Source organism: Ipomoea nil, unplaced genomic scaffold (assembly GCF_001879475.1).
Source record: "Ipomoea nil cultivar Tokyo-kokei standard unplaced genomic scaffold, Asagao_1.1 scaffold0019, whole genome shotgun sequence".
Classification (NCBI taxonomy): Eukaryota; Viridiplantae; Streptophyta; class Magnoliopsida; order Solanales; family Convolvulaceae; genus Ipomoea; species Ipomoea nil.
Window position 1 is genome coordinate 899,565 of NW_017616447.1, and position 22,964 is coordinate 922,528.

A 22,964-nucleotide genomic window follows, 5' to 3' on the forward strand; every position below is an offset into this window, starting at 1 on the left:
AAAATTAAAAATGGAAAAAAAAAGAACGAAAATTAGATTAATTTGGAAAAGGAAATGAATATTAATAATTGACTGGAAAAAAAAAAGATCCATAATTGGCTAATAAAATGGAAAAGAAAATGGTCAAATTATTGCATTTTATTTTTTTACAATAATATTACACAATAGAATAAATCAAATCACAATTGTATCATAAATCTTTTACAATTTTAAACAATGGAACGGAAATTTAAAATAGAACGGAAATATTTCAATAATAATATTCTACATCATCAAGTATAGGTAAATTAATAATGAAAAGGAAATATTTCAATAATATTATTCTACTATCATCAATAGTAAATGCATATTTTAAACAATAGTAAAGATAAATTAAAAATAGAATGAAAATTAAAAATGAAATGTAAAATATTTCAATAATAATATTATACATCATCAATTAAAAGTGGAACCGAAATTAGGTAAAAATATCATTGCATCTGATATTCTAATTGACTAATTGACTGAAAATAAAATATTTTTTAAAAAAAAAAGAATAATTGGTTGAAAATGAATTTGATATTACTAATTGACTTAAAATATAAAAGAAAATGAATATTAATAATTGACTGCAAATAAAAAGTGATCCGTAGTTGACTAAAATGAAAAAAAAAATGGCCAGATCATTGCATTTGAATTTAAAAAAATAGAACGCTAAAAAAGGATGGAAATATTTCAATAATAATATTCTACATCGTCAATAGTAAATGCATATTTTTAAAAACTAATAAAGGTAAATAAAAAATGGAACAGAAATATTTCAATAATAATATTCTACATCATCAATTGAAAATGAAACGGAAATTAGGTAAAAATATCACTACATATATTTTAATTGACTAATTGACTAAAAATAAAAAAGAATAATTGACTGAAAATGAATCTGATATTGCTAATTAACTTAAAATATAAAAGGATCGCTAATTGCCTAATACTCTACCATTATATATTTTCACCTGAGTCACCCATCCTGATGGATTGAATATGTTAGCTCTAGACGATGATGGACAAGATTGTGTTGCTACTACCAATGTCGTCTACAAAGAGATTTCAATAGTGCGTAAATACAATCGTTGATATTATGTTTTTTTTTAAATGACAAAATTACTATATATCTAGACAAAAAAATATATCTCCCATACAAATGAATTAAGATAGCAATTCATTCCTATAACTAAGTTGTTAGAGAACGAGCAAATTTGCCTAATTTATATAAAAAAAAATACTAAACAATGATAAATAACATCTCCAAATTTACAGCACCACATGCGTACATCTACACATTAGCTATTAATTTGAGCAATTGTTTGCTCAAATTCAAGCAAGGGGATAACATCAAAACACATAAATAATTCAAATCATATCTTCAATTGCATTACATAATATTTGATATTCTAATTCAATAATTATATATCGATCCAAATATTCTTAATATATTACAACAAATCCATTACGTGCATCACACGGGTGAAAATACTAGTAAAAATAAAAAAAATAAAGCCAGTGGCGGGTTGATTTTGCATTAAGAAAACAAAAATGAGGGACTATTGGTTAACAAAACAAAACAATAAATTTTTTTAGAAAAAATGACACTTTTCCCCACTGATTTATATACTTATAGCACTTTTTCCCCCTGAATTATTTATGTAAGCACATTAGCCCCCTCAATTATTTTGAAAGTGGCGGTTTTCCCCCCTGATATATTAAATTGACATTTCTACCCTTAAAATAAACATTTTATTTATTTTTCTTCTCCAACAAAATATTGCCTATACATAGGTCGGTAGGGATGACCACGGTTCGATTCGAATTGAACCGGACACTATAGCAAGCGAATTAAAAGTTTCCGGTTATGATTCAGATACAAAACCCAATATTTGGATTTCAATTTATTAAAATTATGAATCGAAAAAACTGGATCCTGAACCGTAAACCGGCGGTTCTGGATCCGGTTCGCGATTTTGAACCGTCATTATTTTAATTTTTTTTTTAATTTTAAAATAGTCTAAATTCAACAATAAATGTATTTTATTTTTTTCAGTTCTGAACATGAACCAGCCGTCCCGGCTCACGATTTTAACTATAAATATCGAGTTTTGATTCTAAATTGTAATTAGAATATTTCGGTTTGGTTGCTATAGTGTCTGTTTGATTTGAACCAAATTGTGGTCATAATTTGTTAGAGAAGAAAAATAAATGAAATATTTATTTAAAGGGTAAATATGTCCATTTAACATTTCAGGGAGAAAAACAGCCACTTGAATAATTCAGGGGGGAAAGTGCTATAAGCATATAACTCAGGGGAAAAAAATGTCATTTTTTTAATAATATATAATAGATAGATGGTGGGGGACATGCGGCAAAATATTGTCCAAAAACATCGTCCTGAATATTATGAATAAAAATAATGTACATTGGGAGTGGTAGGACATATCCCGACCGACACAACTCGGCTTCTCTCGTTCTTTGTGACGGTCGGACCCGACCGGGGTTTTATCACCCGTTCGGTGGGCCTTATCTTACGAAGAGTCAAGGATCTCGAGAAGGGACACGTGGCAGTGTTACACGTTGATAGAGAGGGCTCGCCGGTTGAAGACGCGTGGAGGCTACGTGGGTTGCATGCCGGCCGGCCTAGCGACTATAAATACCAACGGCGGCTACAATGAGAGGGACTTTTGGATGATCGATAAGTTATCTACAGAGCTGTCCGACCGCAGTCAGTCGGCCCTCGGGATAATCATTCAGATTGTATTAGGTCCTTCTTGATCAATAAAATACCTTTATTTGTTATTACTTGATCTCATTTAAGTACTTAGACCGCTTAATACATGGAATTAGTACTATCATTTTGGCGCCGTCTGTGGGGACTGGGTACAAAAGCTATTGTAGACGAGTACCAGATCCTTCTTATCACCATGTTTCCGTTCATGTGCCAAGCACCCGAGGATGAGCAAGCGGACGCAGCAAGTTCATCCGACCACCAACGTACACAGTATCAAGGTCAGACAGTTGACCTGAACCTCAACCTATCACCACCACGATCGGCGGGCCCGAACCCGGTCAATTATATTCAGCCGACATATCCACCGCCTGGACCACAATATCAATTTCCCGGACAATATCCATATCCAGTTCCACCTCCTCAATATGGGTGTTGGCCTGAGACACCGATGTATTATCCACCACCAACCGGTTATCCGCAATTTATGCCTGCGTACACGGCTCGAGCTTCCGCTCCCCCGATCTACCCGACCATGCCGACCAAGCCAGAGCTTCAGCCCGCTCCCCGGGCTAGGCGCTCGGCTCGTTCGAGGTTGGGGTCGCAGGGGGCTGAGGTCATGGAAGAACCACGGCAGGCTCCACATGTTCAGCCGGAAACACACGCTCAGGTGGTTGAAGACCCTGAGATAGAAGCCAACCGGGCGATGGCATTCGAGCGGCTCCGACCAGCAATGTGGCAAAGATTGGGACCGCAGGATCCAGACAGACGCTCGGTTGATTTGCCCATGCGAGCGGCAAGCCAGGACGGGTCGTCCGGGCATAGTGGGTCTAAATCACATCGACGACGCCGAGCTCGGGAACCAGCCCGAACGGTCGCACAAGACGAAACCCGAGGAATGCTGAACGAACTCCGGGCAGAATCCACTCACTGGCAGAACGAGCACGCTGTAAGGCCTCCTACCGATCATACAGCCTCATTATTGAGGACACCCTTCACGACGGAGATCATGGCTCAGCCTTAACCGCTCGATTTGCGCATCCCCGGGAATAAGGAATATGATGGGCGGACAGACCCAGAAGTTCATGTCAATACATATTATGGCAACATGCTAATGATGGGCGTATCTGACGCCGTGATGTGCAGGGCTTTCTATTCCACGCTCACTGGTCGGGCGGCGGAATGGTTAAAGACACTGCAACCGGGCTCTATCTCTGATTTCGCCAGTTTGGCGATGAAGTTCAACCGGAAGTTTGTAACCTCCAAGGTTATCCGGAAGCCTTACATCTACCTCGAGAAGGCTAAACAGTTGGAGGGGGAAAGCTTGACCGAATTCTTAGTCAAGTGGAAGGCGGCGGTCGGGGAGGTTGAGCCTATGGACGACCTGACGGCCATTCACATGTTGCACATCTCCCTCCGGGCCGGTTATCCGTACCAGGATTTTATACTCCATCCGCTTGCCACTTATGAAGAAGCCCTCCGTAGAGTGACGGATTATGCCAATGCCGGTGAGGCAAATGCCGTCAAGAGGTCACAAGAGGTCGGCACATCGTCCCGAAAGCCTTCGGGCAGGCGGATCATCGGTCGGTTGAAGATCATCCCCGACCCAGAACCCGACCGGGAGAGTTCACGGCGTTAAACCGATCTGCGGCGGAGGCCATTCAATATGCCCAGTCTTGCAACCTCATTCGTCTACCTCATCCCGGACCGGATGGGAAGGATAAGTCCAAACATTGCGCTTATCATCGGTGTGCTGGGCATGACACGGAGGAGCGCACACACTTAAAACAGCTGTTAGAAGACATGCTTCAGTTGGGAAAATTGGATAAATGTGTCGGCAAGAGAGAAGAGAACAAAAGAGTGGGCGAGAGAAAAGATCATAGGCGGTCTCATCATCGCTCTGACCGATCGGATCAAGACCGGAGAGATCCCGATCCCCCATCGAGTGGCCGACCAACATCCAAACTGACCATCCATGTTATATTTGGAGACTTGGAAGATGCTTCCCAGGCTCGGGAAAGTTGCCCAGTCGCGATCGTCGACTCCCGGGAAACCGGTAAGAGGCAAAAGATGGAACCAATTACCTTCTCTCTTGAAGACCAGCCGGAAATCGTAGACAATGGGATGGAAGCCCTTGTTGTCACGATTGATATCATGGGAACCGATGTCCAAAGAGTAATGGTGGACACTGGAGTAGTGTGAACGTCCTTTATTTGGACGTGTTTGAGAAGTTAAAGTTGGACAAGCGAGAGCTGATTCCGGTCGGCGTGCCCTTGTCGGGATTTACCGGGGCTACCATTCGCCCTGAGGGAAAAATCGTGCTCCCGGTTGAGCTTGGAACCCCACCAAGATCAGTAAAGACAGAGTTGAAATTTGTGGTGGTCAACCTTCATTGTGTTCACAATGTCATCTTGGGCCGACCAGCCATTATGACGATCGGCGGAATCCTATCAATGCCTCACTTATGCATGAAGTTCCCAACCCCGGCCGGTGTCGGAGTTTTACGAGGTGACGTGCAATCGGTGAGAAAATGTTATTCCTGGGCCGTCAATCGGCGTGATGCCGGTTCTTCCCGAGTGAACACTATCGTCAGGGAAGCCGTAAAAGATCGGAAGGAACAACCCGAGCCCTCTGAGGAAATAGAGGAGGTTCCTTTGTCTAAGGAGCGACCGGAGAGGAAAATAAAGATCGTTCGGGCCCTCACCCCTGAATTACGAATGGAAGTGTTGGCGATCCACCGGGAATTCGCTGATATATTTGCATGGGGGCCTAAAGATATGCCCGGGATTGATCAAACTGTAACCTGCCACAAGTTAGCTGTAGATCCCGCGGCTAAACCGGTCGTTCAGAAGACTCGGCATTTATCCTCCGATCGCCGAGAGTTCGTTCGAGAGGAGGTGAAGAAAATGGCTGCAATTGGGCACATCCGCCCGGTCACTTATCCCGAGTGGATGGCCAACATTGTACTCGTTCCAAAGCCTCCGTCCTGGAGGATGTGCATTGACTTCACCGACTTGAACAAAGCATGCCCGCTAGATCCTTACCCGTTGCCGAGCATCCATCAAATGGTTGACGAAATGGCCGGGGCTGAGCTGATGAGCTTCATGGACGCTTTCAAAGGTTATCATCAAATCATGATGAACCATGAAGATGAGAGTAAGACGGCCTTTGTCACACCTGACGGGTTGTATTGTTACCGGGTTATGTCGTTTGGCATCCGAAATGCAGGAACGACTTATCAGCGGATGATCAATATGCTCTTTGAGGACCTGTTAGGCCGAACGATGGAAGCTTATATCGACGATATGCTAGTGAAGAGTTAGGACCGAGCAGATCATACTCGAGATCTCCGACAGTGCTTTCAAATCATGCGGAAATACCAGCTACGTTTAAATCCCAACAAACGCTGTGCAAACGGGAAAATTCATTGGCTACATGATGACGAAGAGAGGAATCGAGCCCAACCCCGCCAAGGTCAAAGCAATTCTTGACATGCAGCCGCCCACGACTGTTCGGGAAGTGCAACAACTAACCGGGATATTGGCAACCCTGAGCCGATTTCTTTCAAAATTGGCCGAGCGCGCTTTACCGTTCTTTAAGGTATTGCGAAAGGTCAATGCGTTCGTATGGGATGATGAATGCCGAGCGACTTTTGATGAGCTGAAAGAGTATCTGATGTCACCGATCGTCTTATTATTATTATTATTATTATTATTATTATTATTATTATTATTATTATTATTATTATTATTATTATAATAGTACTTATTATAGTAATAAAAATTCGTTATTATAGTATAGTATTTTATTAAATTAAATCATCCTTAATTAAATCATTTAAATTAAATCAACCTATATATTTAATATTATAAATAATCATCCTTAATTAAATTAGATCAGTCTTAATTAAATTAAATCATCTTTAATTAAATTATTTAAATTAAATCAGCCTATATATTTAGTATTATAAATAATCATCGTTAATTAAATTAAATCATCCTAAATTAAATTCTATCATCCTTAATAAAATTATTTAAATTAAATGGACCTTAATACAAAATGTAAAATCAGCCTTAATAACAACACAGAAATGCAGAATCATCCTATTAGCCAATTATTATTACTGTAATTACTCTTACTATAATAATAATAATAATAATAATAATAATAATAATAATAATAATAATAATATTATTATTATTATTATTATTATTATTATTATTATTATTATTATTATTATTATTATTATTATTATTATTATTATCTCTATCTCTATCTCTATAAATATTAAAACTAAATAATTGTCCCAAAAATTTTTCCTCCAAATGTGAAAACATTTATTGTATTCATATTAATTTATAAATAAATTTATGTAATTTCCCATGTTAATTAAAAAAAATATAATATCAGTTACTATTATTTTATATATATATATATATATATATATATATATATATATATATATATGTGTGTGTGTGTGTGTGTGTGTGTGTGTGTGTGTGTGTGTGTGTGTGTGTGTGTGTGTGTGTGTGTGTGTGTGTGTTAGTAATAATAATTCATAAATAGAATGAATTTTTCATATACAAAAATGCGGAATCATGCATGTGAATACAATAGTATAATAAATGTTTCACAAATGTGAAAACATTTACTGTATTCATATTAATTTATAAATAGATTCATATAATTCATGTAATTTAATATGTTGAGTAAATGGAAAAATATAATATCAATTACTATTATATATATATATATATATATATATATATATATATATATATATATATATAGTAATTATTCTAATAATAATAATTCACATACAGAACGAATTTTTCACATAAAAAATACGAAATCATGCATCCTATTAGCCTTAACGAATTATTATTACTATAATCACAATTTAATATAATTTACTATAATAATAATAATAATAATATTATTATTATTATTATTATAGTATAGTATTTTAATTAAATTAAATCTTCCTTAATTAAATCATTTAAATTAAATCAACCTATATATTTAATATTATAAATAATCATTCTTAATTAAATTAGATCAGTCTTAATAAAATTAAATCATCTTTAATTAAATTATTTAAATTAAATCAGCCAATATATTTAGTATTACAAATAATCATCGTTAATTAAATTAAATTATCCTAAATTAAATTCTATCATCCTTAATTAAATTATTTAAATTAAATCGACCTTAATACAAAACGTAAAATCAGCCTTAATAACAACATAGAAATGCGGAATCATCCTATTAGCCAGTTATTATTACTATAATTACTCTTACTCTTACTATAATAATAATAATAATAATAATAATAATAATAATAATAATAATAGTAATAATAATAATATCTCTATCTCTATATCTCTATCTGTATATATATTAATGCAAAATAATTGTCCCACACAATTTTCCTCCAAATGTGAAAATATTTATTATATTCATATTAATTTATAAATAGATTCATGTAATTCTCATAAATTTTCCCTCCAAATGTGAAAACATTTACTGTATTCATATTAATTTATAAATAGATTCATGTAATTCCGTTAAATTTTCCCTCCAAATGTGAAAATATTTATTCTATTCATATTAATTTATAATAGATTCATGTAATTCATGTAATTTAACATGTTGAGTACAAAATGTTAGATAATAAATTTAGTCTAACATGAATTGTAGTAAACGAGTAACCTGCCTCGTTACAGCGGAAGCTTTAGGATCGCCCGGATATCCCCAGCCATAGTCGTTCGAGATGGTAAACCTGCAGAAAGGTTAGTGTCGTTTTGTCTACCACTTCTCTCCCGAATACGTGATGGTGCGTGTCCTGAACTCGGGAGCTGTGGGAGGACTGTTTTGCTTAGAAGCCTACATGCCATCAACATAGGCAGATATTCAGTTAAAGCTTAACTGAATATCCTGAGTTGCATAACAGATTAAGTCACTAATTGACTCAATCTCCTACTTGCACCACAGCCACCCAATAATACAATATATTATAATATATTGTATTTAGGGAAAATACTTACATTCTCCCACTTGGTGCAAGTACTGGCACAACCTTCATTAAAGAACAAAATACAAGAACCATAGTAATACGTCATCTACTAATCAAGTGAGTAGTATCTACTATGATCACATGCATTTAAATTCTCTAACTTAGGTTCTTTATAAACAAACCCTACGTTTATTCTTAGTCCCTTAATGGATGTTTCTCAAAATATATTATGTGCACAACTGAATGAAGAAACCATCCAAATTCACTGTATGATCTCCAAAATCTTAGAAGCATGCCTTAAGTAGAGATCTTTTAATGTTAGCATAATGCTAACTATATTCTATGACTTGTTTATAAGTTAACATAAACACTACCTCTAACGGCTAAGAGCTTGGAGTTGACACGTCTGTCACTCCCACTCATTAAGATAGCCCAAAAGATAGTCAAGTCACAGAAACATTCCAATGACATAAACCATAAGGTCTAAGTCAATAATTTGGAATCTTAAACGTACACCAACTTCCCAAATAATCTCAAGGTCCACCTCGAAATTAATTGAACATTACGAGTCTTATTATGTCTTACAAAATTGTTTTGAGCCTTACAAACCAAAAATGGCCCAGGATCAATTTTGAAGAAACTAAAGACTTTGTTAATTGCTAAAGAATTTATTAATTGGCAATGCACCACAAGTTAAATGTTTTCGTTCTAATAAATTCATTAATATTGTTACAACATTTTCATAAATATGTTGTACAACCAAACGTTCAATGAAATGAACTTATGAATTATAAGAACAAAAGACTAAATTAATACTTGTGGAAACTTTTGGACTTATTGCTAGACGCACAATCCAATTTGGAATGTATGAAAACAATTAAATCCATCAGCTTTAGTGGAGTATTTAATGATCTTTTTCTAAATGATCACTCCCACTGATTAAGATATTCTTTAGCCAAATTAATGATATAACACTCATAATTGATTTGACCAACTAAATAATGAAGATATAATTCCCCACCATTAGTTGGGCACACTAAATAATCAATATTTGGTTCCAATTATAGTCCAACTAAATGAATAATTAATGAGGACATGATTCTCCACCATAGTTGGACATACTAAAATAATAAAATACGCCTTCCAAAACCAAGTTAGAATTCGGCTCAGAAGATATATTTTATTATTGGAATCCAAAAGAAGTATATCATACCACGCAACTTACTATAGTTAATCCAAATAACCAAGTAAGCTTCATGAAAAATAATTAATAAAATGTGTATCTAAATTTTGGGAAGTGACTAAATACATGTTTTGCCAATGCAAACCACGAAACTTAGAATTATAATTGAACTAAATTTATAAATTCTAAGAAATTGAGATAAAGTTATTATCGAATGGGTTGATGAATTTATTGACATAAAACTTGCCTGTGGGCTAAAGTTTTAATTCTATTAAATTCAATTAAACACTTATGATAGTATTTTATCTCAATTACTAAATAGTCAGAAGAATCTAGTGACATAAAACTTGCCTGTGGGCTAAAGTTTTAATTCAATTAGATTCATTACAACCATTATGACAAAAAAAACTTAAGAGATCATGTTCCTTATCTTAATCCCTGTGGGCAAATTAAGATATATGACCTATAGTTTACATCATAAAATTAAGCTTCATGATAGAGATGAGAATTATTCATAAAGTAAATAAAATTCTTTATTCATATCATCACTGATAAAACTACTAAACTACATTCCGATACATAATTGCCTGTGGGCTAAATTATGATCATAGTTCAGTATTTCATCCTAATTAATCATACAAATATAACGAAATTGCCTGTGGGCTAAATTCCATCATATTACATACAATTAATCACAATTGATATGTCTAAAACTTTATGTGACCCTAACAACTCAATATATAATTTTAACTGATTAAGGATGCTGTGGCTACTCCCCAACTAATTAGAATTATAAGATCACTAGACATTTATCAAATTTTATGTGACCCAACAACTCAATATATAATTTTAACTGATTAAGGATGCTATGGCTACTCCCCAACTAATTAAAATTATAGGATCACTAGGCATTTATCATTGCCATCTTTATGTGATTTGAACTTTAGACAATTTTTAGTAAATTAAAGATGTTGTGGCTACTCTTTAATTAATCTAAAAATTGTTATCACTTGGCAAAAAGGGAATTTAAAGCCTAACAAACGAATTAAACCAACACACGATAAACAATTATTAGGTATACTCCCAGGAAAGTTGGTCGAGACAAAGCTCGGTTAAATACCAACTCCTTAGACAGAGTAGTGTCGCAAGGGGACTAGTAGCAACAAGGCTTTTAAGCCAGGGCCATAGAACTAGTATTCCTCCCCAAGAAACTTCCCTAAGGCATGTGTTTTCATGTTTGAATTAAAATCGTTTGGGAGATCTATACAATTGTAGATTCACTTATGGATAAGGCTTTAAATTGATGAACTAAATTAACAGACTAAATGTGCTTAAATTCAGGCACTACCGCAGTTAATTTTATGCATAAAGTTCAACTTAATAAGGAACTAAATCCATTCTCAAACTATGCTTTCTAAATGCATAATAAATCTAAAGGCATAATAAATCACATAATCTAAAATAAAATATTATGCTTAGAACAGATATGCATAAAATTAAATAATAAACTCATATATTCCAAATAAATTGCATAACTGAAAACAATTTTAATATGAGCAATAACCTCAAGTATACAATTAATATTCAAAACAAGTATGACTTCAAACCAAAAGAAATCCAAAATTTGAATAATAATATAATAGATATATACTTTGAAAGGTTAAAAACTATAAGCCCACGTGGAAAAGTTTTAATTGCATAAAATCAAATTTGTGAGAAACATGCTGAATTCACAAATATCAAGTCATAGTATATGTTTATTCGTAAATAAAAATCTCACAAATTCTAATGGCATAATTAAACTTAATATTATGCACTTAATGTGATTGAATGCATAAAACAATTTAAAGAGTATGAAAAACACCAAATGTGTATTCAATTATTCATACTTAACTAAATGTGGGCAATGACATCTAAAATCATAATTCAAATGCTAAATAAATTATGTGATAGATGTACAATAATGACAATAGTCATTTGCCTAGAAAATATGTTTTTTCCAAAATTCTGAATTGATTAAAAAAATCAATTTCCAAAACTCAATTAATAATATTATTCATGGCATAAAATTGCAAATAAACCAAAAGAGCAATAAATAGCCATTAACAATATTATTATGTTAATTTGGAGACTAAATGTGAAAAAACAATAGTTAAAATTGTTAACCTTTAAAACATTTCGAATATCACTTCAAAATTTAATAAAACTTAAGTCCGAAAATAAACGCCACATAAATCAATTTGGAAACAATTCATGTCTTAATACCATAAAAAATAATGTTATCATGAATTAAAATATTAATAGTAATAAGGAGCATTATAATCACTATGAACATTTTAATAATGACAAACATGGTAATACATATCTTAATGTTTCCATATTCTTAAGGATAAAATGTGACTAGTTCAAAATGGTTAACAACTATAACAGTAGTTACCAATAATAATAAAATGTAATTAATGATTTGCGTACCTTAATGATGCAAACTGCATCTATCGATAGCACTAAGCGATAGCAAAGAAAGCCTCCAAAATCTCCCATCTTCACGGAGAGTTTAGTTGAATCGCCCAATGGTACGTAACAATTTAATGGTAACACTTAATTACCATTATTAATAATAATGGAAAAATGAAATGACATGGGTAATCTTACCAATGTACCAAATATAGTAGATTACCATGAATGAATAATTATTATGCAGGGTAATAAATGAGATTAGCCCCTCAACTTAATAACACTAATTAATAATGTAAATTAATAATAATTACAATAAATGTAAAATTGTAATTAAGAGATGCTAAATACTAATCTCAATTTACCACATAATAATTAATCAAGACTGTAATGAGTCAGAGACTAAAAATAAGGTATAACCAAATTACCTATAATGTAAAGGCAACATAACTATGTACATTGCTTACCATTAAGAAAACAGAATATTACTGTTAAGGCCCCGAAAACTATTAATAGATTAAAAACATAATTAACTTAAATAATAGTTATAATTCTTAATGGCCAAAACAATAATTATAAGTCTTAATGACTTCAAATGGTAATTGTAATCCTTAGATACTTAATGACTCAAAATCAGACAATGATAATAATTATAGCACAAAATTACTTAAGTCAGGCCTATAAACCTTAATGTCCCAAGTTAATTATAACATGAATAATAAATGGTCTAGTGTTGAAATAGATCCAAACTTGATGTTATTACCAACAACAAATACCGTTAACAAAATACGGTAGTTAGTAATAATTAAAACTTAATAAACATGTTATAAGAAAAATAAAAAAAAGGTGCTACAATTGTTATTAACATATCAATCAAAGAGGTAGAATCCATACTTTAACGACCCATATAGGTCCTAAATAGCTTGTTCAAAATAGGTTTTAAAAGTCCCAAGTGAAAAATAGGACTAAAATATGCTCAAATTAAATGAGAAACCAACAAGCTGTCTTAATAGGCTATATTGTCCAAAATTAACCTAAGGATCCAAAAATTGAACGACATTTAATATAAAGACTACGAATTAATAATATGTTATATCCAATCTTAATATATGTTTTTCTAAATGTACAATTATAATGAAATAATTTATGAATATACAAAGCATGATTGGATTTTTGCAAATTCATATATTATTAACTCATAAGTACTAAATAAATTGCAATAATTCAAGCAATTTAATATGCACATCAATATTAAATTAAAATTCAAGTAGCAAATTTAATACCTAATATTTGCTCAAAATGGAATTATAATTTAATTGTGAATATAATGCTAAAATTGAGAGAAAACTGAAAAAGACATTAGTACAACTCTCAAAATACAATTAAAATTCAAATAGCAAATCAAAACTTCATATTTGCTCAAAAATGAATAATAATTATTTAATTGTAACAAGAATTATTATAATAACAATAATTCAATCACAAATAATGTCACAATTAATCTGAACTCAAATTTAAAAATTTTAATGCCAAAATTAAAGAATAACTAAAGGGCATTATTATTTCAAAATTAAGCAATTACTAATATTTACCATTTGCCAAAATTATTTATAATATTAATTAAAGTAATATTAATATATGACAATATTAAATTTAGGATGATTACCAATTACCAAAATTAATATATATAAATATATAATTATTAAGTATGGCAAATATAAATATATGGTAAAAAATAGATAATTGCATTAAAAGGATACGTACCAGGAACCGGATGAAGATGCCGCCGAAATTTGAGGAGCAGCAACGAGCCGTCCATCTTCTTCCAACAGCGCACCATCCAGCCGGAAAACCAGCGAAGAAGCCGACATCTCCTCTCTGTTCCGTCGGAACCAGCGCCGTTTGATCTTGAGGAGTAACGATCGGAGAGAGACAGAGGTGGCCGGAGCTAGTGCGACCTTAATGAGAGAGACAGCAGTGACAAGCCGGGAAACCAGCGCCGCTCTGCGGTCTGTCTTCGTCGCAACATCTCTCTGCGCGTCGCCGGACACCAGCCCGCCTCCACCATCCTCCTCGTCGTCGTTCTCATGGCAACCGGCGGCCGGAGGGAAAATGATGCAAACCAACCGAAGGGAATCCGTCGTCCCTCTGCCGTCGAACAGCATCCGCCGTTGCGGCCATGGCGGTGTCCTTACAGCGGAGAACCATAGCCGAAGCCCCACCGACAGCAGCACTGAACGCCATGTTGCTCGGAATTGCCGCTCGCCGCCGACATCTCCATGTCCAGAAACTTTCTCGACGAAAAAACTGGAGAACCTCCCTTCGCCGATATGCAGTCGCCGACAACCAGTCGGGCGAAAGACAAATTATTCATGCAAAAGAAAAAAAACGATTAATGCAAGAAAAAAATAAATCCAGCAATAACCATAAAGCAGTATGTAATTTTGATTCAATAATCAAAATAAATCTCAATTCCATCAGCACAAAATTTCGATAAAAAAAAAAAATTTGTATCAATAATACAAACAAACAACCAGGCAGAGATTTGTAAGGCTCTGATACCAAATGTTAGATAATAAATTTAGTCTAACATGAATTGTAGTAAACGAGTAACCTGCCTCGTTACAGCGGAAGCTTTAGGATCGCCCGGATATCCCCAGCCATAGTCGTTCGAGATGGTAAACCTGCAGAAAGGTTAGTGTCGTTTTGTCTACCACTTCTCTCCCGAATACGTGATGGTGCGTGTCCTGAACTCGGGAGCTGTGGGAGGACTGTTTTGCTTAGAAGCCTACATGCCATCAACATAGGCAGATATTCAGTTAAAGCTTAACTGAATATCCTGAGTTGCATAACAGATTAAGTCACTAATTGACTCAATCTCCTACTTGCACCACAGCCACCCAATAATACAATATATTATAATATATTGTATTTAGGGAAAATACTTACACAAAAGATATATAATACCAGTTACTATTATATATATATATATATATATATATATATATATATATATATATATATATATATATATATATATATATATATATATATATATATAATAGTAATTATTATAGTAATAATAATTCACATACAGAACGGATTTTTCATATACAAAAATGCGGAATCATGCATGTGAATACAATAGTATAATAAATGCTTCACGAATGTGAAAACATTTATTGTATTCATATTAATTTATAAATAGATTCATATAATTCATGTAATTTAACATGTTGAGTAAAAGAAAAATATAATATCAGTTACTATTATATATATATATATATATATATATATATATATATATATATATATATATATATATATATATAGAGAGAGAGAGAGAGAGATAGATTATAGTAATTATTATAGTAATAATAATTCACATACAGAAAAGCGGAATTATAGATCCTATTAGCCTTAACGAATTATTATTACTATAATTACTATTTACTATAATTTACTATAATAATAATAATAATAATAATAATAATAATAATAATAATAATAATAATAATAATAATAATAATAATAATAATAACGAATTAGCCAATTTATAAATAAATTCATATAATTCATGTAATTTAACATGTTGAGTAAAAGAAGAATATAATATAGGTTACTATTATTATTATTATTATAGTAATTATTATAGTAATAATAATTCGTTATTATAGTATAGTATTTTAATTAAATTAAATTATTTAAATTAAATCACCCTATATATATTTAGTATTACAAATGATCATCTTTAATTAAATTAAATCATCCTTAATTAAATCATTAAAATTAAATCAGCCTATATATTTAGTATTATAAATAACCATTCTTAATTAAATTAGACCAGCCTTAATTAAATTAAATCATCTTTAATTAAATCATTAAATTAAATCAGCCTATATATGAACAGATACTACAATGTAATAGAGCTAGTAGCATTCAAAAAAAAAAAAAAATCAGCCTATATATTTAGTATTACAAATAATCATCCTTAATTAAATTAAATCATCCTAAATTAAATTCAATCATTCTTAATTAAATTACTTAAATTAAATCGACCTTAATACAAAACGTAAAATCAACCTTAATAACAACACAGAAATTCAGAATCATCCTATTAGCCAATTATTATTACTATAATTACTCTTACTATAATAATAATAATAATAATAATAATAATAATAATAATAATAATAATAATAATAATAATAATAATAATAATAATAATAATAATAATAATAATAATAATAATAATAATATTATTATTATTATTATTATTATTATTATTATTATTATTATTATTATTATTATTATTATTATTATTATTATTATTATTATTATTATTATTATTATCAATTCTACCTCTATCTCTATATATATTAAACAAAATAATTGTCCCAAAAAATTTTCCTCCAAATGTGAAAATATTTATTGTATTCGTATTAATTTTTAAATAAATTTATGTAATTCCCATAAATTTTCCCTCCAAATGTGAAACATTTATTGCATTCATATTAATTTATAAATAGATTCATGTAATTTAACATGTTGATTAAAAAAAATATAATATCAGTTACTATTATATATATATATATATATATATATATATATATATATATATATATATATATATTATAGTAATTATTATAGTAATAATAATTCACATATAGAATGAATTTTTCATATACAAAAATGCGGAATCATGCATGTGAATACAATAGTATAATAAATGTTTCACAAATGTGAAAACATTTAATTTATTCATATTAATTTACGAATAGATTCATCTAATTCCCAAAAAAAATTCCTTCAAATGTGAAAACATTTATTGTATTCATATTAATTTATAAATAGATTCATATAATTCATGTAATTTAATATGTTGAGTAAAAGAAAAAAATAATATCAATTACTATTTTATATATATATACATATATATATATATATATATATATATATATATATATATATATATATATATAGATTATAGTGATTATTATAATAATAATAATAATAATTCACATACAGAACGAATTTGTCACATACAAAAACACGGAATCATGCATCCTATTAGTCTTAACGAATTATTATTACTATAATCAAAATTTAATATAATTTACTATAATAATAGTAATATTATTATTATTATTATTATTATAGTAATAATAATTCGTTATTATAGTGTAGTATTTTAATTAAATTAAATCAATCTATATATTTAATATTATAAATAATCATTCTTAATTAAATTAGATCAGTCTTAATTAAATTAAATCATCTTTAATTAAATTATTTAAATTAAATCAGCCTATATATTTAGTATTACAAATAACCCTTCTTAATTAAATTAAATTATTTAAATTAAATCGACCTTTATAAGGCCCTATTACATTACATTGTAGCAAAGAACCAATAACGCATTCACTGAGACTTGAACTCACAACCTTCCAAATGGAAATCCAACCCGGATACCATCCTATTAGCCAATTATTATTACTATAATTACTCTTACTATAATAGTGATAATAATAATAATAATAATAATAATAATAATAATAATAATAATAATAATAATAATAATAATAATAATAATAATAACTCTATCTCTATATATCTATCTCTATCTGTATATATATTAATGCAAAATAATTGTCCCACAAAATTTTCCTCCAAATGTGAAAACATTTATTGTATTCATATTAATTTATAAATAGATTCATGTAATTCCCATAAATTTTCCCTCCAAATGTGAAAACATTTACTGTATTCATATTAATTTATAAATAGATTCATGTAATTCCATTAAATTTTCCCTCCAAATGTGAAAATATTTATTCTATTCATATTAATTTATAATTGATTCATGTAATTCATGTAATTTAACATGTTGAGTACAAAAAATATATAATACCATTTACTATTATTATAATATATATATATATATATATATATATATATATATATATATATATATATTATAGTAATTATTATAGTAATAATAATTCACATATAGAATGAATTTTTCATATACAAAAATGCGGAATCATGCATGTGAATACAATAGTATAATAAATGTTTCACAAATGTGAAAACATTTAATTTATTCATATTAATTTACGAATAGATTCATCTAATTCCCAAAAAAAATTCCTTCAAATGTGAAAACATTTATTGTATTCATATTAATTTATAAATAGATTCATATAATTCATGTAATTTAATATGTTGAGTAAAAGAAAAAAATAATATCAATTACTATTTTATATATATATACATATATATATATATATATATATATATATATATATATAGATTATAGTGATTATTATAATAATAATAATAATAATTCACATACAGAACGAATTTGTCACATACAAAAACACGGAATCATGCATCCTATTAGTCTTAACGAATTATTATTACTATAATCAAAATTTAATATAATTTACTATAATAATAGTAATATTATTATTATTATTATTATTATTATTATTATTATTATTATAGTAATAATAATTCGTTATTATAGTGTAGTATTTTAATTAAATTAAATCAATCTATATATTTAATATTATAAATAATCATTCTTAATTAAATTAGATCAGTCTTAATTAAATTAAATCATCTTTAATTAAATTATTTAAATTAAATCAGCCTATATATTTAGTATTACAAATAACCCTTCTTAATTAAATTAAATTATTTAAATTAAATCGACCTTTATAAGGCCCTATTACATTACATTGTAGCAAAGAACCAATAACGCATTCACTGAGACTTGAACTCACAACCTTCCAAATGGAAATCCAACCCGGATACCATCCTATTAGCCAATTATTATTACTATAATTACTCTTACTATAATAGTGATAATAATAATAATAATAATAATAATAATAATAATAATAATAATAATAATAATAATAATAATAATAACTCTATCTCTATATATCTATCTCTATCTGTATATATATTAATGCAAAATAATTGTCCCACAAAATTTTCCTCCAAATGTGAAAACATTTATTGTATTCATATTAATTTATAAATAGATTCATGTAATTCCCATAAATTTTCCCTCCAAATGTGAAAACATTTACTGTATTCATATTAATTTATAAATAGATTCATGTAATTCCATTAAATTTTCCCTCCAAATGTGAAAATATTTATTCTATTCATATTAATTTATAATTGATTCATGTAATTCATGTAATTTAACATGTTGAGTACAAAAAATATATAATACCATTTACTATTATTATAATATATATATATATATATATATATATATATATATATATATATTATAGTAATTATTATAGTAATAATAATTTACATATAGAACGAATTTTTCATATACAAAAATGCGGAATCATGCATGTGAATACAATAGTATAATATATGCTTCACAAATGTGAAAACATTTATTGTATTCATATTAATTTATAAATAAATTCATATAATTCCCCAAAAAAATTCTTCAAATGTGAAAACATTTATTGTATTCATATTAATTTATAAATAGATTTATATAATTCATGTAATTTAACATGTTGAGTAAAAGAAAAATATAATATCAATTACTATTATATATATATATATATATATATATATATATATATATATATATATATATATATATATAGATTAGTAATTATTATAATAATAATAATTCACATACAGAACGAATTTTTCACATACAAAAACGCGGAATCATGTATCCTATTAGCCTTAACGAATTATTATTACTATAATCTCTATTTATTATAATTTGCTATAATAATAATAATAATAATAATAATAATAATAATAATAATAATAATAATAATAATAATATACTATATAACGAATTAGCCAAATTTATAAATAATAATAATATTATTATTATTATAGTACTTATTATATTAATAATAATTCGTTATTATAGTATAGTATTTTAATTAAATTAAATTATTTAAATTAAATCACCATATATATATATATATATATATATATATATATATATATATATATATATATTTATTTATTTATTTATTTATTTATTTATAGTATTATAAATGATCATTCTTAATTAAATCAACCTATATATTTAGTATTACAAATAATTATTCTTAATTAAATTAGATCATCCTTAATTAAATCATTTAAATTAAATCAGCCTATATATTTAGTATTACAAATAATTATCCTTAATTAAATTAAATCATCCTAAATTAAATTCAATCATCCGTAATTAAATTATTTAAATTAAATTAATCTTAATTAAATCAATCCTTAATACAAAACGTAAAACTAGCCTTAATAACAACACAGAAACGCGAAATTATCTTATTAGCCAATTATTATTACTATAATTACTATTACTATATATAATAATAATAATAATAATAATAATAATAATAATCTATATACATATATATTATAGGGTTAGGTTTTGTCTGTGTGTATAAAAATTTGTCTTAAAAAAAGGATAAATGTTATTATTTTACATTTAATTTAGATTAGTAATTGTTTATTTAGGATAAATATACCTTTAATATCTATGGAGTATATTAATAATTATTCTTATCAAATCAACATAATTATTAAATTACAAAATTATATATATGAATGAATAAAACTCATATCACATTTATATATATAAAATTTAATAACATTAATAGTTTTTAATAACATTGTATAATTTAATATTTTAAATTTTTAATATGTACGTCACATAAGTGTCTTACTAATAATTATAATATTTGAACAAATTTTTAATTTTTTGTATATATTTAATTATTTATATCTTATGTAATATCCAAATATTTATAAAATAAGCTTTATTCTTAAAAATGTTATTTTGTAGATCATTTAAATACCACATAATAATCATTGATGTTTTCATATATAATAAACTTTAATTTCTTAAACAACATCCAATTTCATTAAATGGTTGCAGAGGAGCATGAATATTCATACTTTTCTAATTTTGAAATTTCACGTTGAAATTTTGAAATATCATTTATATTTTCTCATGAGAAAATAAAAAATCCTTTATTTATTGTATATAATTTGATTTTATAATTTATTGTATATAGTTTGAATTGAATAAATGTCAATTTTTTCAAATCTCATGTGATATCTTTTTTTTTAGTACTACTCACTATGTTACAATATAGTATCGATTTGTTCATAACTATCTCATGTGGTATCTAATAACACAATACTTTATAATATATATATATATATATATATATATATATATATATATATATATATATATATATATATATGTTAATAGTAAGTGATAATGTTCAATATAAAAATCAATTTAGTATTGCTAAAGAAAAATACATTTCAAAATAAAATTTCATCATTAATGTTTGATTTTATCATTTTTTTAAAGAATTAATACCCAATATAGTCATCGACTATATTGGTTTTACTCAATTTAGTCCTAAATGACTTTTTGCGCTCAATTTAGTCATCGACTTTGATGATTTTACACAATTTTAGTCTTTTGTTAAAAATTCTGTTAGTTAACTGTTAGAAATAGAGTCTTAATGGTAATTTCTCATCCTTCATCCCATTTAGGATGGTTCATGCTTCTTCCCCTTATTAAGATCCACGGATAAATGCAAATCTTCAAGGACTATATTAGGTATTAACTCTTTTTAAAAATATTATCAACAATAAAGTTATTTAAATTTTATGACGTGCATCGTACGATGGCAAATATATTGTTCCCACTTGATTCTTCTGACTTATCTTGAAATAAACACCCATTTTTACAACATATTTCCCATGCATCGCACGGAGACAAATACTAGTGTATATTATGAATTATAAAAATGTATGTTGTAGCTGAGCGTGTGAAAAATAAAACTAAGCAAAATGACATCGTTTTTAGACCGTGATCCATACAATAACTATTGGGAGACATGCTATTCCCTCCATGCATGGCGGGTGATATGGGTTTTCTCCGAAAAAAAGAAAACTTTGCTCCCCTCCCTTTGTTTTCTTGTCATTTCTCACCTTTTTCACTTATTTTTCTCATTGGTTAGGGATGCACTAAGCACTGTTAAAATAATAACTTATTTTTAAATGCTATAAAAGTAGCGTTTCAAAATGAGCTCATGTTTTTTAACTTTTTTTGTTTAAATCTTTATTTATTTACAAAAATGACACTATTATCCCCCATTAATCATAATCCTAACATCTTAATTTATCTTTTTATGCTTTTTATTTTTATTTTTATTTATTTTTACACTTATTAGTTAATTGAACAATTAATTTTGACCAAACGTTTTTAATTTAAATTAATTAACTTATTAGTTACTAAATTTTCAACTAAGCGTGCCAAACAGAGTTTAATTGTTAAGTTTTTAGAGCAACCTCATTAGCTCTAATTTTTTAGGAGGTTTTTGAAGTGTCAATTAGGAAAGAGAGATGATGGCAAGAAAAAAAGAAAGAAAAAAAGAGAAAAAAGAGATTGACATTAAATTAAAAAAGTAGAAAAAGTTTAAAAATACGCATCTAATAGGCAATTCTTGCACTCCACCCCCAAC